This window comes from Stylophora pistillata, chromosome 5 (assembly GCF_964205215.1).
Source record: "Stylophora pistillata chromosome 5, jaStyPist1.2, whole genome shotgun sequence".
NCBI lineage: Eukaryota > Metazoa > Cnidaria > Anthozoa > Scleractinia > Pocilloporidae > Stylophora > Stylophora pistillata.
In genome coordinates, this window is record NC_142523.1 from 37,578,437 (window position 1) to 37,589,078 (window position 10,642).

Below are 10,642 nucleotides of genomic sequence, written 5' to 3' on the forward strand. Positions count from 1 at the left end.
GTGGATCAGCGCTGAAAAGGTATTTAAATTTAAATTAAATTTAAATTTATACCGCGCAGTTTCTATAATTATCTATTATCAATTTATCATTAATTATCTATTTAATGCTCGTAATTCTGGAACTCGTTTTGTGTTTTTTACACTGAGAAATTAAATTCTCTTTTCGACTGTTTTTACGATCAACAGCATTATAATGTATACAGCATTACAACAGTATAATGTGTAAAGCGACCTAGTTTTTTTCAGTGAAGATCTCAGTTGCATTAACCGTGAGGGGACTAGCCTCTGCGGCTTGAAAGTGAAATATATACTTATCACAACAAGCATTGTGGCTTCCAAGGGAGGAAGGAAGGAATTCTGAACGCTTCCAAACATCAGCTAAAACCGAAAACCCGCAGCAGATTTTGATCAAAACCGAAAACCGCGTACAAAATAGCAGTTTGAATTAAGAACATTCGCAAGAATTCTTAAAAAGCCTATCCTATGGCTCTGAAAACACCACGAGAATAAAACCAACAGGCACCGTTATGTTTGCAACGTCAGCGGCAACAAACGAGTGCTCGGATGACTGGTGCTAATATAAGCCACGAAATGTACCCTCATAATAGCAACTGACTATCGATCCTCACCGCCCTGCCAAATCGCGATCTCGCTCCAAAGAGAAAATAAACTGACGTCCCTATTTCATTTTGTGAGTTGCTGGCTTCAGTATCGCAATGCATTTCATCGTCTTCCGCGTCACTGCTTTCATCGAGATCTTTCTCACTTGTATCAAAGTCATTATGTTCATTGGGTACCCCATACTCGTTCTTACGCGGGCAACAAATGGGAAAACCCAAGAACCGAATAGCAACTCATATCATTTACCGTGACCCATCCAAAGTCCTCCAACTTTCCCAGTGATAAATAATTAGCGGTCCCTGAGTTAAAATAGAAATACAAAGTGAACAATTTCCCCTCAAAAGATCTAATAACATATTGTTTACTAGATATAAGAAGAAGTCATACAAATCTTGGTACTCTAGTCTCTTCTAAGTAAAATTGACTTGGGCCTCAGATTGCTTTGAACGGTTTTCAGCGGTCGCAAGCTTCTATCTTCTGCTGGGCTTTCTCGATACATTAGAAATGGATGACCCTAAATTGTAATTTTATGTGTTTGAGGACAGATTGTTGGAAAATAGTATCATGTTATAGTTATTCCTTTAGATTGCTGTAAACAACTGTTATTTATTTTTGTGTGCGTGAGTGTGTGCTTGTGTGAAAGTGGCAAATAAATAAATGAATAAAATAAATCAGTACCCCTGACTGTTCCCGAAACACTTTTCATAAAACCTGTTCTTTGAAACTGGCGTTAGATCTGGAGATGTATCTCAGCTGTCATTCTTCTTCACTTTATCTCAGAGGCAGATCTGAGGGAGGGGTTGAGGGGATTGCAACCCAACCCCCCCCCCTTTGAGCAGCATTTGTTTCTTGTTATTTTGTTTGATTTTTTTTGTTTCAAGCAATTCTTAAAACCCTCGAAATCCAGGGTTTTAAGGATTGCTTGAATTTTCGCTTTGATAGAGGTTTAAGCCGAGAATGTTTATTTAGCAGTTTGTTAAGTTTGCTATAAATTTTGGAAAAAGCGATATCGATATTTCCATTTGTTCTTGCAAGAATCGATTCCCAGCCGACTTACGCTAATTCAGAGTTTAAATCCTCTTCTGAAAACCTAGAGACGTCACGCACCATGGTCCTTTTAGGGAAATTTGTTTCGCAGGAGAATTCAGTCAAGCAGAATTGACAGTAGTGGTCGCTTATGTCTGAGATAACATTGCCACTGGTGATTCTTCCACAATTTTTATTTACAAAAATGTTGTCAATTAGAGTGGCCGAGCTGCTGTATACTCTAGTTGGTTTATCAATCGTTGGAATGAACGAGTAGCTTTGTAAGGTGAGTAAGAACTCTTTAGTGAAATTGCACGTTTCGGCATTGAGGAACTTTTATGTTGAAACCACTCATTATGTAAACTGTCTTATCGGACTGACTAAATCTCTCGAGGGCTTCAACAAAATATGCCTGAAAGCTCTCTGGGGAATTGTGCTGTCTGTAGATTATCCCATAGATAACATTGCTTTTCTTTTCAAGAGAAACTCCACCCAGAGAGCTTGGAAGGCGCTGGTTGACGTTCTTTCTATTATCTTATACTAAAATTTGTCACTGACTGAATGTACATACCAACACCTCCAGCGGAAAGAGGTGATGGAATGAATTCAAATTGATAACCTGGCAGAGATGGTAAATGTTCTGGTCGATCAGAAATTGTAAGTTTAGTCTCAGTTATCCCCATAACACTGAAATGATACTCCGGCTCGTTTAAAAGATGAGTTTCTAAATTTTCAAAATTTCGTTTCAGGCTTCTGACATTGTTGTGAAATAAAGGAAACTTGGGAATTCCAGTTCTGGTACCAACATTCAACCAATTTTTCGTTACATGAAAACTGTGCGGAGAATAATGTTGGCTTCGTATTTTTAAATTAGGAAGGTTAAAATCGTGGTTGATATTGCTATCTGTGTTTAGGCTGAATAAGTCAAGCTCATGGAAACTAGTGAGTTTTTCGAGGTACTTTTTAGTTGGAAGGGAGCTAGGTATAAAATTATTGAACTGGCCATGGATCGGGATAAAGTTTATACCAAAATAACGGAGTTTCGCTGTGTTATTAAAGCTTTTGACATAATTTTTAGGTTAATTTCATATACTTATCATAGAAGTTTCTGTAGATCCTCGACATCCTTGATCATTAACACGCGGGAATCCGAGTCCTTGCGAAGATAAACACCCGAATCCTTGGCCCAATCAGTGATAATCAGTTTTAATTTTTTTCGCTTCGGAGAATACATTCTTCATTTTAGGTGTGAGGTGGTCGAAAAGTCGAACAGAGGGTAAGGACGTTCGGTCAGGCAGACAAAGGTTGATAGGATTTGGTTTACAAGCATCTTTCCGACGAGCCATAACCGCCTCCTTTGCTAATATATGATTGGCTAATATATGATTTGCTAATATATGATTGGCTAATATATGATTTGCTAATATATGATTGGCTTCGGCAAATTCCCGGCACTTCTGAGTGGCACTCGATGCGCTATGTCTATGTCCTGTAAGGTTATATTCGTCCCCATCTCGGCAAACAATTTGTCACATTATTTTGTCGTAACTTCTGCCGTTTCCTGACTATTGAGTTCAGGTACTCCTACATACAATCTTGATGTTGTACTGGAAGCTGTACTCCTCGATGGCATCAATCGCCTTCCCTACCTCATCAACTTTCGCAATCACTTGGGCAAGACGAGCACTTAACCGCCTGAGCTATGCTTCTGCTCTAGTTTGGACAGACTGAAAATCTGCTTGCTCATTTGTGGGAGATCTTTGGTCTCGTCGCCATCTTTGTTACCTAGCCGTGCGATTTGAGATCCTTGATCTCTTCAGCGAGATCTTCAGTTTGAGCTTTGAGCTCTAGATTCTTCTTCTTTAACGATGAATTAGAGTCACTTGGCATGTTGCTGATTGAAAATTTGACAATTATTAAAGAAATTAGTATACAGTACACGAAGAAAACGTTGAGAAAGTTAGGACGGAGCTGCAAACTATGCGCCCATCTTGGTCGCTCACCGCTGACCACCGCTCACCGTACTCACCGCTCACCGTACTTCAGAAATATCCGCGAAATTCGCCGGCAATGAAATAATAATTTGGCGTGTTGGATAATAAATCTCTCATTAGACGTTTTGTTGTGTAGTATCGCTGAGTATTTTTACTCGTTGTTTGTCTTTTGACTCGCCCTACGAGCTCCTCAAAGTACATACGGCGCAACTCATAAAAATACTCAGCGATACTACGCAGTAAAACTTCTGATAAGCCAGACATATTTATTTTATCGTCATGGGTAGTTTCAACAGCGGATATTTGTTGATAATGGAAGTTTAAAATCATGAAAAAGCATGTCCGAACTTATCATCGTGATCACCGACAAAACTTGCCATAAGTTTCTTGAATGTCGTTCTCACAGAGTTGCATTTCGCATAAAGCTTTCAAAGCTTAGAACATGTACAGCCTGAGACTTGTTTGGTGTTAACTCTGCGATCCACAAGGAAATATTGTGTGACTGAAAACTTACACCTAAAGCAGTTCTCAATCATTCATCGAATATAATCCGGGATTGTGTTGGTTTTGCTTCACAGCGCCCTGATATTGGTCAAGAAAACTCGCACCACTCTCTCAACCAATCAAATACTCGCTCGCAGCCGCTTCTAGCACCTAAGGTAGATAATGAGGAAAGTATTCGGAGCCATTGCTCTGACGAAGGGCTAACGTGCGAAACGTCAGCATAAGAAACTCTTTACGGTGGCCAATGTACATTATCAAATTATCTTAATACTACAAGTTGGCAAGTAGCCCTTTTGTCCAAATGACCTCTCAATAAAAAGACTTTCTCTTCAATACAGATTATATTCGATAAATACAAATTATACAACCTTGTTAAACTAAAACTTTTCCTTCATCTCTTAGTGGCTAGGATGCAACAAGGTTCAAAGTGCTTGAAATGGACCCAAGTGGAACACTTTATCTTCCCAAAACTTCACTGTTATGCATAAACGAGATCATCAAACGTCTGACTGAAGGAAAATGTCAACTGGCTGAACCAAGCATTTTAGGTAACAAATTAAAAACCACGCTTTACTTATGAAGTAATTCCCTCCAGAAATTATTCGGTGAATACCCCCAAGTCAATGGCATCTATTTTTGGAATGAAATATTGCATGCTTGCTTTCTAAAATGGTGCTTAGGATTGTCACAAATGGTCAATGTTCCCAGAATACCCTTTAAAATATCATCCAACGCTCCAATCCAACGGGGATTGAGTAACAGCGAGAAAAGACTCCTATGTCGAAGACAATGTAAGTAATCGTTTATTAGTGTCACAATCCTCATGAATCTAGATTACACGCTTTGCAAATATTACAATTTTTACCGTTACAAGAACCTCTATAAAAATACACTTTGATAAAAGAAAAAAAAAACATATTTGAGACCCTTTGGCTCCATTAGATCACAAAACGCCACAAACTCACTTCAAGCATTTCGGGGAGGGAGGGAGGGAAAGTTTAAGATAAAAAAAAAAAACTTAATGATAAAAAAATTAAAACAATTTCTTTCCTTATCAACCATCAGCAATGGCCAGTCGCGTATCATTTAGCGTACGCCTACTGGTCTCACTTACACATTAAATACCTCATTCATTGTATGTACAGCCAAGAACTAAATGAACACTTTTTACCAAAAACAAAAAAAAAATGAAACACCATTGCTTTCCTTACAAACCATCGGCTACAGCCAATCGCGTATCATTTAGGGTACGCCCACTGGTCTCACTCACACATTCAATACCTTATTCATTTTATGTGCAGCCAACAACTGAATATTTTTTACCAAAAAAAAGAAAAAATGAAACACCCTTCCTTTCCTTAGAAACCATCAACTATGGCCAGTCACGTATCATTTAGCGTACGCCCACTGGCCTCACTAACACATTCAATATCTCATTCATATTATGTGCCGCCAAGAACCAACACAACATTTTTAACCAAAACAAAAAAAAAATTAAAAAGAAAAATTAAAAACCATTCCTTTCCTTACAAACCATCAGCTATGGCCAGTCGCGTATCATTTAGCGTACGCCCACTGGCCTCACTAACACATTCAATATCTCATTCATATTATGTGCCGCCAAGAACCAACACAACATTTTTAACCAAAACAAAAAAAAAATTAAAAAGAAAAATTAAAAACCATTCCTTTCCTTACAAACCATCAGCTATGGCCAGTCGCGTATCATTTAGCGTACGCCCACTGGCCTCACTAACACATTCAATATCTCATTCATATTATGTGCCGCCAAGAACCAACACAACATTTTTAACCAAAACAAAAAAAAAATTAAAAAGAAAAATTAAAAACCATTCCTTTCCTTACAAACCATCAGCTATGGCCAGTCGCGTATCATTTAGCGTACGCCCACTGGCCTCACTAACACATTCAATATCTCATTCATATTATGTGCCGCCAAGAACTAACACAACATTTTTCACCAAAAAAAAAAAATAAATAAAAAAAAAATAAAAAATTAAAAACCATTCCTTTCCTTACAAACCATCAGCTATGACCAGTCGCGTATCATTTAGCGTACGCCCACTGGCCTCACTAACACATTCAATACCTCATCAATTTTATGTGCAGCCAATAACTAAATGAACATTTTTTACCGAAAAAAAAATATTAAACGTCATTCCTTTCCTCATAAACCATCAGCTATGGCCAGTCACGTTTCATTTAGCGTACGCCCATTGGCCTCACTAACACATTCAATATCTCATTCATATTATGTACCGCCAAGAACTAACACAACATTTTTCACCAAAAGAAAAAAAAAATTAAAAAAAAAAATTAAAAACCATTCCTTTCCTTACAAACCTTCAGCTATGACCAGTCGCGTATCATTTAGCGTACGCCCACTGGCCTCACTAACACATTCAATACTTCATTAATTTTATCTGCAGCCAGTAACTAAATGAACATTTTTTACCAAAAAAAAAATTTAAACACCATTCCTTTCCTTATGAACCATCAGCTATGGCCAGTCACGTTTCATTTAGCGTACACCCACTGGTCTCACTAACACATTCAATATCTCATTCCTGTTATGTTCCGCCAAGAACTAACACAAAATTTTTTACCCAAAAAAAAAAAAAACGCAACATCATTTCTTTCCTTACAAAACATTAGCTAGGGCCAGTCGCGTATCCTTTGGCGTACGCCCACTGGCCTCACTCACACATTCAATGCTTCATTCATTTCATGCGCAGCCAAAAACTATCCTTTTGCTGACGTAACATTTAGCGGCTTGACCTACGGTTCCATATTATTTTTATTTTTATTTTTTCTCACTTTAAGGACAAAAAAAAAACGTAATCAAAATTATCTATGAAAAAAAATTATCATCCAAACCTCTCCTTTTTTCAAACCATCATCAAACGCCAGTCGCGTATCCTTTTGCATACCCAACTCTGGGCGACCTCACCTACCATTCCAATAAATGCTATTCACTTCATAAGCAAAACTGAAACCTTAAACACTGAAAAACTAACAAACTATCAAATTCAGAAGTGGGCAGGAAAAAAATAAATTTTTCCCTAAACATTAAAAAAAAAAAAAAAAAAAAAAAAAAAAAAAAAAAAAAAAAAAATTCAGCACAAACACACCTGCACACTGCAGACCATCGTCACTGACCACTTGCGCATCTTTTAGCGTACGGATCAGTGGCTTTACCTACGAACCCAATACTTTCTTTTCACTTTATGAACAAAATTGTCCACAAACCATCAACAACTACGTCTTGCACGAATTGAAAAGATCGTCGAGCTTATCGAGAAGATTTCCAAGCTCAGCAACAGGAGTAGTGGTCTGCATTCTGATGTAAAAGATCTCAGCTGAATCAAATCAAAGAGATGGCCAGGAAAAGAGAAGGTTTGATGAGGAGGTTCTCAAGCAATAGATAACCATCAGTGTATCATATAGCATACGCTCACAAATTAAAACTCTTGTTTAGAGAAAAACTGTCAACAAAATTTTCTCCAAACCATAGACAACAATTTGTCGCATCAGAAAAAGTTGTCAAGCTTCTTGAGAAAAATTCCAGACTGATCGACTGGAACAGTGATCTGCATTCTACGTCAAAGATCTCATCAATATGGCGAATGAGAAGAATATTCAAACGGAAAAAAATCAGAGATTGTAAAGAACGTTATGAGAAGGTTCTCGGACAAGAGAAGACCATCAGAAAAAATGGCCGGCCGCGTATCTTGTAGCATACGCCCACCGGCCTTAAAAACTTATTCAATACATCTTATTTATTTTTACAAGCTAAGAAATAAATCAACAATTTTTAATAAAAATAATAAAAAACCCTCTCTTTTAATACCATCCTTTCATTTGAAACCATCTTCAAAAGCCACTTGCGTATCTTTAAGCGAACGCATTTAGCAGCCCTACCAACAAACGCAATACTCTCTATTTTCTTAATGAACAGAATGAAAACTTTTGTCAAAACAAAATTGTCAACATGATTTTTCCATACCATCAACAACAGTTTTTCGCATCAGAACTTAAGTTTTCGAACTTCTTGACAAGATCTCCAGGCAGGTCAATGGGAGCAGTGGTCTGTATTCTGATGTAAAAGATGTCATCAACAAAGTGAACGAGAAGAAGTGTCAAATAGAAAAGACTAAGAGATTGGAAAGAGGAAGCTCTTTGAGAAGGTTTTCGGGTAAGAGAGGACCATTAGAAAAAAAAAGGCAAAGTCGCGTATCTTTTAGCGTACGATCACCAGCCTTACCAACGTACCCAATACCTCTCACTTATTTTTACGAGCAACAAAGAACTATAATCAACAGCTTTTCAACAAAAAAATATTTATAAACGTCATCCCTTTCCTTACAAGCCATCGTTAATGACCAGTCACGTATCTTTTGACGTACGCCTACTGGCTTTTACAAATTATTCGATACCTCCTGCAGCCAAGAACTAAATCAACACTTTTAATAATTAAAAAAAATATTTTCAAACACAATTCATTTTCTTAAAAACCATCAGCAATGGCCAGTTGCGTATCGTTCAGCGTACGCCAACTGCCTCACTAACAATACTGTAATTTATATTAGGAGCAGTCAGGATTTTCATCGACGATTTTCATTTAAAAAAACATTTTTTAAAAACCATTCCTTTCTTCTAAACCACACCATAACAAAGAGCCAGTCGCGTATTATTTGCTGACGCAACATTTCGCGGCCTCACCCACGGTTTCGTATTATTGTCATAGTTATTATCTTTTTCACTTCACGAGCAAAATCAAACTTAATCAAAACTATATATGAAAACAATTTATCATCCAAACCTCTCCTTTTTTAAGACCATCATCAAACGCCAGTCGCGTATTCTTTTGCATACCCAACTCTCAGCGGCCTCATCTACCATTCCAATAAAAAAAATTAAAACTTATAAGAATAATATAAAAGTAAATTTATCCAAAAAACTTCAAACCTTTCCTTTTTTAAACCATCACCTTACGAACCATCAGCAATGGCCAGTCGCATATCATTTAGCGTACACCAACTGGCCTTACCAACTTAGCCAATAACTTGTATTCATTTTTACGAGCAGCCAAGAACCAAATCAACACTTTTTAATAATAATAAAAAAATCTTTCCAAACACAATTCCCCTTCCTTAATTATAAACCATCAGCAATGGCCAGTCGCATATCATTTAGCGTACACCAACTGGCCTTACCAACTTAGCCAATAACTTGTATTCATTTTTACGAGCAGCCAAGAACCAAATCAACACTTTTTAATGATAAAAAAAAATCTTTCCAAACACAATTCCCCTTCCTTAATTATAAACCATCAGCAATGGCCAGTCGCATATCATTTAGCGTACACCAACTGGCCTTACCAACTTAGTGAGTAACTTGTATTCATTTTTACGAGCAGCCAAGAACCAAATCAACACTTTTTAAAAATCTTTCCAAACACAATTCCCCTTCCTTAATTATAAACCAGCAGCAATGGCCAGTCGCGTATCATTTAGCGTACGCCCAACTGCCTCACCAACTTAACCCAAACTACTTCATCATTTTAATGAACAGTCAGGATTTTAATCAACGATTTCCATGAAAAAAGAAATATAAAATAAAAATTAAACACCATTCCTCTCTTTACAGACCATCACCAAGAGCCAGTCGCGTATCCTTTCACTGACGCATCATTTCGCGGCCTTACCCACAGCTCCATATTATTTTTATTTTTGAATTTTTTTCTTCACTTCAAGAACAAAATCAAACTTTAACCAAAAATTTTCATGACAACAAACTTTCATCCAAACCTCTCCTCTTTTTAAAACCATTATCAAACGCCAACCGCGTATCCTTTTGTATACCCAACTCTCGCGGCCCTCGCCTACCATTCCAAAAAAATGTTATTCACTTTATACACAAAATTAATACCTCAGAGCCTCACAAACTAATTACGTAGTCGCATAATTGATTCCCCCTTAATTACTCATTTACATTATTTAGGATTAACATAAGATGAATAAAAAGAACTGCTCATCCATTCTTTATCCCCCACCCCACCCCCCTCCCCAAAGTGCTTGAAGTGATCAGTGGAAGCGCGCTCTAATGGCGCTAATGGCAGCTCCAAAGAACTGCTTTACGATTCTGATTTTACCAACGATACCGCTGGTTAGTTCTCGTAGGAGGGCGTCATTCTGGAAAGAAAGAAAAATAAAAATGGGAATCTAAGACAAAGATTCTGCCATTAAAAAAGTATCAAGAAACAAAGTGAACCATAATTAGTGATGACGTTGTTACGCAAAGGCGGCGTTTGAAAATCAGAAATGAATGATAAAAAAAAACAGTTTTTAGATGGAGCGCTTTTAAATTGAGCGTCGTAAAACAAAAAATTACTAATCACAACGACCAATCAGAAGAGAGGAAATCTGTTAATTGTAAGAGCCAATGAGAACTCAAAGTCAAAACAACCAAACTGG